The 12,676-nt window shown below is 36.7% G+C and overlaps 1 long non-coding RNA gene across 1 annotated transcript in view; it reads left to right on the top strand.

Annotated features, from left to right (window-relative positions):
- LOC134527789 (uncharacterized) overlaps positions 1-10,093 on the top strand; it is a 110,410-nt gene extending 100,317 nt beyond the window's left edge. Inside the window, exon 3 of the long non-coding RNA XR_010074268.1 lies at positions 3,032-10,093. This is a non-coding gene — a long non-coding RNA (uncharacterized LOC134527789). The remainder of the gene's footprint in view (positions 1-3,031) is intronic.
- The last annotated feature ends 2,583 nt before the right edge of the window (positions 10,094-12,676 follow it).

Genomic DNA, 12,676 nt, shown 5'->3' with positions numbered 1-12,676 from the left:
GATTGCGAGTTCTTCATGAAAGTGCCCATACATCATGGCTTGCGTACTTCTAACCATGCCGTAAAGTAGATCACGGACAAGGTTTTGGCAGCTAGTTGTAGGCCTTCTTTTGCAGATTCCGAAGTTACATGCTGTTACTCTCTTCCGGCATTCCTCTAACCACTCTGCTGAGTCACTCTGCTGTCTAGTTTTCCTTTCAAGTTCTTCACGTTTTACATTGCTTAGACTAAGGCTGGCCAAAAACTTTTGCTTATCCTTTTCTAGTTCCATTTCAGGCATGTCAGGTGCTTGAGTGTTTGGGCCATAATCTTGGTCAGTTTTGAGTTTCTGACCTCTTTCTGTAAATAGGCAACGTCTGATTTTAGGTCGCTTGTTTCGCCTTTGTTTGTCAAGATTAATTTTTTTCTCTTAACTTGGCATGTTTTGGTGAATACCCCTGGACTGGGCCATGCCGGTATTATGTTGCACAACAGCACCTTGGCATCTTGCTTCGTAGCTTTTCCTTCCAGTGAAGTTGATTCTTTTCCCTCCTAAAAACTTTGCAACAGCATGGTTAAAATGTTCGGCATAGTTGCTGTCCACATCTTTCAGAAGACTTGATGAATTGTTAATCAGTAACCGATTCGCATCCTTAATTTTTTGAAAAAGGCCACATTTTTCTAGGTCAGGAACTAAGTTTTTGAAATTCCTCTTGTCTCTACTGTCGCAAAAGTAGCTTGTACATCTAGCGTGGTCTCCTAACACATGGTGAGGCGCATAAAAATATCCTCTTTGAGGAGAATTATTTTATCGCGATGGTCTTCTGTTTTCCTGTAGTATACTGCTTTTGTAACAGCATACCTCAGTCTCTTAAGGTTTTGTCCCACATATTTACATAATAGTACTGGGTAGCGTCCTTTTTCACTTGTCTGCACAAGTTCGCGTATTTTGTTAGAGTAATTTCGCAGGAGGTGATTTCGACACTAAATTTTCTTGATAGGCAAGTTTTTATATGGCATGATATTTCAAACCCTTTTATAAACACTGCTGTCTCCATCCGCAATCAAGTAGCCGTATCGTACTCCATACATTGCTTCCCTGGATTTGAAACCTTCAGCTTCCATGCTTGTGGAGCTTTGACTCGTGCCCCAGTTTTTATAGCAAGCATGAGACCCTGCTTCTCCGATCTCTGCCCGGGAACACAGAGTGCAGTATTTATTTTTCACTCACATGTAGAGAACTTTTCTTGTAGTATCCCACAATGGTGCCTAAAACACAAGGATTTGTATTGTTTATTAAAATGGTAACCAGTTACATTTTTGTCTTCTCTCATGTACATCATACGAGTAACCCACAATAGCACATATTATTACTCTGCGATTTCTTTTTAATTTTGAAAGTTGCCTAGCCATATTGTATTTGTGGCTAAAATCTTTAAGTTTAACATAAAGGCGTGTTAAAACTTCTCACAAGCAATGTTAATGATTATTTACAATGCCATATTTCTTTCCAAAATTATATAACAAGAAGTCTTAATAAAATATGTCTAGCGAATGACAAGATGCCTGGTCTACTAAGAGGATCTTCGGGGCATACTTCACAGTTTGGGTTCCCCTCCATTTACAATATATTGAAGCAATGAAATAATGTTTTAACACTGAAGAATTATCTACCCAATAATAATTACTGTTGGACGTCAAAAAGATCTAGGTCAGAAAATGGGCTTCTTGCAGACTTAGAGTAACTTGAGACATTAGAATGTACATCACATGGGTCGTCTGCTGTTGAGGGTCGCGGCTCCAAAGGATAACCAACTGGAGAATGAGAAGCAATGTTATATGAGGGATAGTTAATGGAAACATTTTTTAGTGGAATATGTTGAGGAGTTTCAACATGTGCACTTGGGTTGTCTTGACGTTGAATTCACTTTCAATGACGTCCATTAGCTTCCTTTTAACCCCGAATCGTGCATGTTCGGGAATCTGTTTCAAATGCTGAAGCAATGACAAAAGAACATTCTATCGCAATCATTTTCTAGATGCTTTTCCCGTTCTGCTCTATCATTCACACTTGGCTCCACAGCACTAACAAGTCTTTCACCTATTGGGTCGTTTTTAGTTTTAGATTTTTTTGGGAGTGGAGTATCCCGTACTGCAGTCAAATCTGTATTTTAGTCTGCGAGAGAGCTGGTAGTGTTCTTCGAGCTTGTTACTTTTTCCAAAAATGATAGTTGTTTGAAGAATAAGTACACAGGGTGTTTTCATGGTGCTGACCTAGATTTTTGATCTTTCTGGAGTTTCAGCTCTCTTGAGTAGCTATCACATAAGCTTTTCCAGCGTCTTAGCAGCTGCACACCTATAACACAATATAATACCTTAGAATATTGTCCACAACAATATAACTGAATCGTCCAGTGGGGAAGGGAACTAAGTCACTTGATACAATTTATTTGTTACACATTTAATTGTAATAATATCAGAGTATTTTCCCCAGAACCCACTTTAATTTACTTTAGTGGTATTTCCGGAATATTATTTTTAAAAGGGTAATATGCAACAATAAACATTAGTTCCTTTCTCCATGGACCTATTACATTATTTGAACATTTACTAGTAATAATTGCCATATATAATAATAATTCTTTACCCCTGTGGATGCATTTACATGACCTGAATCAATGATGCACTAAAAACAAATGTTTGTGTTTTTCATTAGCTACATATTACATATACTAGTTGTTTTCGGCAAGTAAATGTCGTGGTTATACATGGGGACAGATGGACGCAATATTGTATACTTTTGTCGTTACACATATTTCAGACGAATGTCTCAAAATACTCTATCAAAAGTTGACAAATATTAGTTTTGATAACTTGTCATTATTTGATTTCCTAAACCAGTAATCAAGCCATGTAAAAAATAAAATAAAATTATTAAGAACATTTTCAGTCAATAACCCCCATAGTATAATTTCTGAAAGGTGGATAATGTTTACTTGTTTAGAGTGCGCAAATCGTTGTTGATTAACAAACATGTGTGTTGTTTGTTTCAGATATTTGCAACGGGTTGCAGCATGACTGATTTGCACTACTCCTACGCTTTGGAAAGATCTACCATTGGAAGAATTGTAAAAGAAGTGTGTCAAGAAATATGGTTTTGCATGAAAGACATGTGTATACCACAACCCACTGAAGAGAATTGGCTTAATATTGCAGCAGATTTTGACAGGAGAGCCAACTTTGCTCATTGTTTGGGAGCCATTGATGGCAAACACATTAGAGTAATATAACCAAAACAGAGTGGCTCACTTTACTACAACTATAAAAAATTCTTTTCCATTGTTCTTCTCGCGGTTTGTGATGCTGATTACATGTTTACCTAGGTACACATAGGATCGTATGGACGAACAAACAATTCCTCTATTTTCAAGCAGACACCATTGTACAAAAGAATGGTGGATGGAACCTTGAGGATTCCTGTACCAGCCCAAATTTTAAGAACAGTCAATGAGATTATACCATTCCTATTTATTGGCGATGAAGCATTTGGACCGTCTGAAAACATGCTAAGACCTTATGGTGGAAGGAACCTTTCTAAAAAGATGAAAATCTTCAACTACAGATTGTCCAGGAGTCATCGGTACATAAGAGCGCAGTTTCGGTATTCTTGCTAATACCGTATTTACTCGCGTAAAGGCCCCGCCCGCGTATTGTAAACATTTTTGAGAAAAAAATTTAATAACGTGTTTTTCTGGGTTTATCTGAGGGCAGGGCAGCTTGGCATGCATCAAACAAGCCATGTATTGTGAGCGGTGGGAGGTGATTTTGTAAGCGACAGTGATACAGAGACTGGTATTATAGTTTGTCTGTTCTCAGGACCGTCGTGAGGCATGCCAGACGTAAGCAGTTAGTCCTATCTCAAACGACATAAAGATAAAGAAAGCTGGACTCGCCCGCTGCCACTGTGTTGATGTGGAATGTTGTCCGAGAAGAAGAGGGGAAGTGAAGGAGGAAGGGAAGTGGGTCAAGGATTCTAACACTCCTTTGTCTGGTTGGCTGGCTAGCTGGCAGGAGGGAGGTTAAGCCACGCCTCTGCCTCTCTCCCCTCCTGCCACAGCGCTACCTCTGCTTCTTTCCCCCCTTGTCAAAGCGCTGCCTCTCCCCCCTGCGGAGTCGTTGCCTCTCCCCCCTGCGGAGTCGTTGCCTCTCCCCCCTGCGGAGTCGTTGCCTCTCTCTCCATCCTGTCGCTCATTCGAACAAAGACGCACGACTTGAAAAGAAAAATCTATTTTTTCCTCCAAATTCGCGTATAGGCCCCCTCCCCTTTTTTGGAGTCAAAATTTGGGAAAAAAAGGGGGGCCTTTACGCGAGTAAATACGGTAAATGGCGTATTTTACACTGCCCACTGGATGTCGACATTGAATTGGCAGAAGATATTGTGAAAGCATATTACACATTACATAATTTTGTAAGAAAGAGAGACGGCTACAAGTTTGAAGATGCAATTATCACTCCAGGCCTTCCCATTCTTGAGCGAGACAACACGAGTAGGGGTAATCATAGAGCATTGGCTGTTAGAGACATTTTTGCAGATTATTTCATTAGTGAAGAGGGAGAACTGAAATGGCAGTATTATATGATATAAGATTGAATGTAAAACCAAATACATTTCCTGTTGTTTCGCTCAGGTGTTCAATGCACTTACACTGTTCGGAACGATATGAGCAAAAAGCTACATTTCGGTCTTAAAACAGAAGAATTTGAGTTATATAACTACATGTTTTTATAACTTCACTTTAATAGTGACATATTATTAGTAAAAAATTAAATATTAATTCAACACAAACTACTTTTTTAAAGTGGGTTAGTAAAGTAACTCAAACAGCATGTACGACATGCATAGGCCCTACATTTACAGTATATATACATAAATGTTACAACAACACAACATTTTAAATGTAAAGTCTGAACAACACAGCATTGATAAACAAACAGCTGAACATATTGTCCAGTTTAGACAAGTAATGTAAAACATGTAATTTAATCCATTGTTGTGTATTATGTGGTGTTGTTTATGTGAATTAATATTATGTTTAACATTTGCGTTGTGTTAAAATTATGTTATGTAATATCATGTTATTTATAGTTATATAAAATTAGTATTACTTACCAAATTCGTTTTTCTCTTCATTCGACTTCGCGTCATTGTTACTCATAAACATGTTAATTAACTCTTCCCATGCTTTTCTTCTTTTTGTCCCTATTCGAATATTCCGATGTACTAGCATCCCAAATAGCTGGGCGGAGTTGTACTTCGTGAATAAATGCCTCAACGTTGAGGTCCATAGTGAAGTGGTCGCTTCTCAGTGGTATCGTGTGACAGGCTGCACTACAACTACAACTGACTGTCTGGGTGGCCGCCACTTACAGGTGGCGTTCGGGTAGCGGATGGTCGACCATCGCGAGCCACTTGATAGGTGGTACGACCCCGTCTGGCAGGTCCGTTCAAATATTGTTGTCCACTGGGTGGCGCCACCCAGGTCGCTCATCTGACAGAGGCCTTACCGTCCATTTACAAGAAAAAAACAAAGGGAGGCGAGCTCGTGGGCCGATCAATCACATTATTTCCTGAAAAATACTGGCTTGGGGAAACACATCACGCCACCTCAAGGTTCGCCCTGATTGGCTGGTGAGACAGTGCCCAGTGAAAGTACCAGTTTCTTGCTGCGCAGTTGTGCGTTCACGTGCTGGGATTTTCCAACGACGCACTAACTTGAGGCGTAAATAACTGACCTGCTGGCGACAGTGTGTTGCGCCCGTGCCTTCCCCTCCTTTTAATCTTTCTAGACTGTTCTCGAAAACTACCAGTGAACTATCCATACTATGCTTTAAAATATATAGAAAACATAATTAATACACATGTTAATTTTCAATTATGAAGTAAACAAATAATAAAACCTTACAAAACATAACTTAAATTAATGATAATCACCAACAAAATATTGAAAGTAAAAATAATTGTAAAAATATTCACAAAAACTTTAAACCTAAAAGGTTCTTATTTAAACGTGAAAAATAGTAAGGGGTGGGTAGGCCTGTACGAATACCAGTTTTTCAATGCAAAGCTAATACTTACTATTCGTGCGAAGCCAAATCGAATAGTAAATAATTTTTTCTGCTGTAATTTTAAATATTTAATTTTGTTAGTCTAAAATTTTTTTAACTGCACATATGTAGTTAAACAAGTGAAAACCAAATGTAAAGTCAGTAGCACACGGTACAATATTCCTTACAATATCGTTACTGGATTGCTTACAAGTTTCTTTACTGGATACATTACTGGCTGGAGTACTAGCTTTTCGCTTCACACGATACTGGATACTTTACTAGTTGCGTTCTGAGCATTTTCAAAACAATGAGTTTGTCAAAATGACAGAAAGTTGCCGCAGTGACACTTCTGATTGCTTTAGATGCAGAAAGGAGTAAAGAAAAGAAAAAAAAGGAAATTGTGGGCAAGAGAATGGTTGTTAAGAAGAGATCTGAATCGAGGTACACTTGCAATGCTTTTTGGGGAACTTGGGTAAGCAAGATTTGAGGCTATGCTATATATGTCCAATTAGTTTTTGCCTTGAAATGCGATAATCTGTGGATTTGTGTGTATATGTTACAGTCCCGAAGATCCGAATTCTTTTACAAATTACACACGGATGGGCGAAGCTGTGTTGGATGAGCTTCTCGTTCTCATTGCGCCCAAAATAATCAAAGTAGATACAGTTATGAGAAAAGCTATCCCTGCAAGATATAGGTTTGCCGCAACACTGAGATATCTTGCAACTGGCTCCACATTTCAGGATTTTTCCTACTCGACTAGAATTGCTCCGAATACACTTCCTAAAATAGTGACTGAAACACTGGAAGCTATTGTCACAGTCTTAGGTAAGAAGAAAGTGATAGCTTGCCCAAGTAACCCACAAGAATGGGAATCTGTAGCGTCCCAATTTGATGTGCTGTGGCAGTTTCCACACTGTGTAGGTGCATTAGATGGGAAACATATTAATTTCAGACCACCAAGGTGTGAGGGATCTATGTACAGAAATTACAAAGGACATGATAGTATTGTTTTACTTGCTCTTGTTGATGCTAAATATCAATTTATTTTCATTGACGTTGGCAAAAATGGGCGTTTGCATGATGCTTCTGTGTTCCGAGAGAGCACCCTCTCACAAAATTTGTTGTCTGGCAATTGAACTTGCCAGTGCCACATCCATTGACTGGGGGAGATGTTCAATTGCCATACGTCATCACGGCAGATGATGCTTTCCCTTTGAAAGAAAATATTATGAAACCTTATCCAGGACATTCTTTAGATGTAAAGAAAAAAATATTCAATTACAGACTCAGTAGAGCACGCAGAATAGTTGAAAATGCTTTTGGTATACTAGTCAACAGGTTTTGGGTATTACTGCACACTATTTCTCTTTCTGTTGAAAAGGTAGAGTTGATTGTTTATGCATGCTGTTTGTTGCACAATTATCTATTGAAAGTGAAAGCGCCCTGGTCTGTACAAACAGGCAAGTAAGATGTAACACCACCATTAAAATTGCAGTCTGTTGCAACTCAACGTGTAAACAGGTCGACAAATGTACGCAATGAGTTTGCTGAGTACTTTTCCACAGTTGGTGCAGTTCCATGGCAAAACCTGCGCGTGGAACTAGGTGACTACTAGCCTGTTAAGTGACCCACTCCAGAAGTTTATAACACTATATGATGCATTTTTAGTTGTATTATTGTGTTTATAATTCAGTATATTTTCTGTCATGTATTTTGTTGCTTATTTTTTTTAAACATATACAATACATCCTTAATAATTTTAAACTATACTGAATGTTGAATCTTAAATAGAAATGCAGTGAGCTAAGAATCAATTTAACAGCAAAGTTAATAATAAATAAAAATTTGTCAAAACTATTGCATTGATTCCCAAGTAAACAAAAGGGTTTTAGGTTTTCTTACCCAAAAAGTTTTATTACTTTTTAGTTTCAGTTTTATAAACCATCATTAAAGGAACTGAGCAAAAACTTGAATATCACAGCAGGAATTTAAGTGTTTTATTGTGATGTGTAAAAGAGTCAAAATAGTATTTTTACATACACAATGTATGTTAGAAAAAAGGACAGGTTCTGCAGTAACAGCTTATACCTGTGCATGTCATTCTTCTCTTTGTGAATCATTATTAACGGAAAACATCAGACAGTTATATAACATTGTGTATTTGGCTCCGTGCATATGTATTTCAAATCGAAATGTTGAAAGCTATTGTTTAGGAAATTATTTGGGCATTAAATCATACATTTTCATAGTCCTCCAGTCAACTTTGTTAATTTTGTACTGTATTTTGAATGTTTAATATGTAAACTCTTGAGTAAATGATGACAAAAAAATTGGTAAATAGTAAAAATATATAATAATACATGTTTACATGTTACGCCATACTTCTATACTACATAAATGGAAAGCAAACTGTGTATTTTCATGTTTGATGTTTTGTAAGGAATAAAATTGTATTAAATTATTCTCAAAGAAAATCTTCAATGTGTATGCTAAAAAGTTGAAAAACATTTTTGCGGTAATGTCTCACTTATGTAATTAAGCATCACATACTGTACTAACATGTTGTGTCCTCAACAATGTCTATCCATTTTCTTGTCGAGTCCAATAAACATGTAGGTATTCAGTTATAAGATATTACTTGCAATATAGCTCTTGAAGTATGCTGAGCACATTGTAAATATTTGGATGTAATGTTATTTTATTGTTTCGAACAGACTTTCGAGAAACTGAGAACTTCTGAAAGCTCAGCGGAAAATTTAATCTGCTGCATCTGCACTTGGGTGTGATAACTTCAGGTGTATAAAGAATTTTTATGTAAATTTTTGTGGAATATATTTCATTCCATTCAAAGAAAGTATAAAAAACATATCCGTTAACTAAGGTGGCATGGTTGTTGCTGCTGCATCATTAAGAATTAAATGAAAGTGTTTGTTATCACAAAACTCTGTACATTTGTAGTTTGGAACTACACACCAACTCTCATGTTGTTTGCATTTTTAAAACAAATGTTGGAGATGTGTGTGTGTGTGTGTGTCACAACATATTGTGTATTCATTGTGTATTCCAAAATGGCAAAAATAAAAAAATCATTACAAATATATCTGAAATGTTATGAAATTTTATTACACTCTAAACAGTTACATACATAACGTCATAATTTTTTCCCAAGAAATGTATATACTGTCCAATGAAATAAATTTTTCATGTTTAATTTTCACTATAGTTCTAAACAGAAATAATTAAATGTGATTTATTCGTAAAGAATTTGTGGGATTCAGCATGTGGAATTTGTTCTGCTCATCAATGTTATACTTTGGAATAAAATTGTTATTGAATATCCATGCAACTATACATGAATGCATTTCATAAACTTTAAGGTGGTTGACTTTGTGATTAACATTTCAACTGGAAAAGCATCATCAGGCCACTTAAGTACATGTATTTATACAAAAATATCATCTGTGAATAGCACAAAAACTTACAAACGTTTGTTAGTGCATGTGTTGCACGAAGAGATGTGGACTGCAATAATTAGCGGATGCAACATTTGTAAACAGCTATAGTTCGATTGAAAACGAGTCGCGATAGTAACCAACGTCCACTCACCACCATGTTGATTGTCAGACTGTCGACTGTCCTCTTCCTGTGCGCAGGTGCACCAACCTACTTCCTGGCCACTCCAGAGTGACCAACCTCAATGCCCTGCAGGGCGGGAAGTTTAAAATGTTCAAAGTCTATACACTACACTAAACAGTCTCAAACTATATACACAAGTCTGAACAGCATGTATGCATGTGAAGTGTGTTAAAGACAGCCGTCACCTCATGCGTGAATTTTTTAGTAGTACAATTCATAGAAGACTTTCTTGAAAGTGTACTTTGATGTAGTTTACCTAATTCAGTAAATTTAAGTATGTTTGAATGTAAAATTTTATGTAATATTATTGTGTACATTTATTTGCAAGGACATATTATGTAATAAAAAAAATTTACACTACAAAAGTTTTAAGTAGTTGTTTTTATTTCAAACATGTTTCCTCACGTTAGTACTCTAACAGAAATATAATGAATGATTGATCTTAAAATAAATGACAATTCTTGAATACTACATTATTGTAATTCTTGATATCTGGCTGTTATAACCGTTTGCACTATTGTGTAGCATCAGAATTCCATGTACTGTGGCAGTTTCCTCACTGCATCGGTGCTTTAGATGGAAAGCACATAAACTTTAGGCCTTCAAGATGTGAGGGATCAGTGTTTCGTAACTACAAAGGGCATGACAGCATAATTTTACTTGCCCTTGTAGATGCAAAATATCAATCTCTCTCTTTATTGATGTTGGTAAAAATGGGTGCTTACACTATGCTTCAGTGTTCCGGGAGCGTCCTCTGGCACAAAATTTGCTTTCTGGCAACTTTAATTTGCCAGAACCTCATCCTTTGCCTGGAGGAGATACCTCCTTGCCTTATGTCTTCACAGCAGATGATGCATTTCCTTTAAATGAGAATATTATGAAGCCCTACCCAGGACATGCACTGAGCAGCAAGAAAAGAATATTTAATTATAGACTTTGTAGAGCTCGAAGGGTGGTAGAAAATACATTCGGTATACTGGCCAACAGATTCAGGGTACTATTGCAAACTATTTCTTTGTCTGTTGAAAAGGTAGAACTAATTGTGTATGCATGTTGTCTGCTTCACAACTACCTTATGAAACAGAAAACACCACGGTATGTGGAAAGAGACAACCAAGCTCCAACATGTGAGTTAAACTTGCAATCTATTGCAACCTATAATGCAAATAGATGTTCAAGTCGAGCATTAAATGTAAGAGATCAGTTTGCTGAATACTTCTCATCTATTGGTGCAGTTCCTTGGCAAAGTCGGTGTGTGGAACAAGGAGACTACTGAAAGATGTTGTGTTAAATCAGCCAACTATTTATGATTATATTGGGCAGGTGCACTACATTAGACATAACCTTTCAAGGAGTCTTTTTATTTAGTGCACCCTACCATACGTATACCTTTATTATACACTCAGTTTAAATTTATTCATACCTGAAACATTGGTCTAATTTTCAAGGCAACAAGAATATCATGTTATTAAGTCTGTCCTTAGATAAAAAGTTATAAGGGGCATAGTTTTCTGAAACCAGAGTGAACTATAGGATTCTTGTATAAATAAGTATGCGAATTCAAACTGTTATGTTGTGCGGATTAAGGGTAAAATCATCATTTCACTACCTAAAACCTGCATAATCATGTTATTTTTATTGTGTCATTACTTGTTTAATGTACCTAAATGAGTCTTACAATTTGTTTCTTAATTTGTAAACAGGTATTGCTATTTTGTAAATCTTTTGTCAAATTATGTAACAAAAGTGTTCGTAACAAAACCAATAAATACAATATATACATATTATTTCAATGAATGCACCATGACTACATCAAAATATGTTTAATACAACAAATTACACAAATGATTTAAAGCAGGCCCTAATCACTTAAGCAGATATTTTGCACTTGATTGCAAATCTTTTGTCTTAGCAGCTATTACTGTTTGTACAAGTGTGTTCATCACTTCCAATTTTAATTCTTCGCTTACAAATTCTTTCAAAAGACCACCAAGAAACATCATACATGAATCAATTGGGCAGGAAGTTTTGCTCTCAACTGTAGGGGCTTCTGGGGTAGAAAAAACCCTGGCTATTGATGCAACAGCCTCAATGTACTGTTTGTCACTCTCAGACTTTTTTCTTTTTATGTTCACATTTGACTTCCTTGATGGTCCTATGTCAGCAGACACACATGATCGTTTACCTAACAAAGGAGATGCAGCAAATGAAGTACTAGCACAAGGATTAGGGTCAACAAGCACTTTTGGTGAGGGCATGGGAGATGATGCTTCTATCACCACTTCATGGTCAAAATCTGTTGAAAAGAAAAAATCCTCGGTATTTTCCATGGCGTCACTTAACTGTTCTTCGGCGAACGTTTATTGCGTTATAGAAATATTTGAATCACTTGATGTGCCCAATTATGTTGATTTACTTTTCCTGGGTAGTACATGTTCCTCCAGGTAAGTCATCAACGATTAGTACCACAGAATTGGTGTATACACCTGCAACAAATTAAAAAACGGGTAAATAACAAACACATTTCCTGCTTTTTTTAAAATATAAATATTAGTGTTTACATGCATTGTCTAAATAAAATTGTCCATATAGGTACTCAAATTATCTGTTCCTGTGCCACTTTTCAGTGAAGCTCGTCTTTTGGCATTTTCTATATTAAATTGTGTCCGCATGTTGTACCATTTCGCTTGGCACTCTTTGACGTCAGTTACTGGCCGAACTTGGTTAACAGCACTGCATACTCTACCCAGAGCTGCAGCACATACATTTTTATTATGATAATTCACATTCCTTACTGCATACAAACAAGGCTCTTCTTTGTATGCATTTATTAAAACGAGGAGTTGGTCACTAGTCCACTTCTTTCCGTCCATGTTTATCACGACATGCGCGCTTAAAAGTGTAAACAACCCCTCGTGCTGTTTTCGTGAGTTCTGATTGGCCAATCCTTA

This window comes from Bacillus rossius, chromosome 1 (assembly GCF_032445375.1).
Source record: "Bacillus rossius redtenbacheri isolate Brsri chromosome 1, Brsri_v3, whole genome shotgun sequence".
NCBI lineage: Eukaryota > Metazoa > Arthropoda > Insecta > Phasmatodea > Bacillidae > Bacillus > Bacillus rossius.
This window is presented reverse-complemented; position numbering and strand designations above follow the sequence as displayed.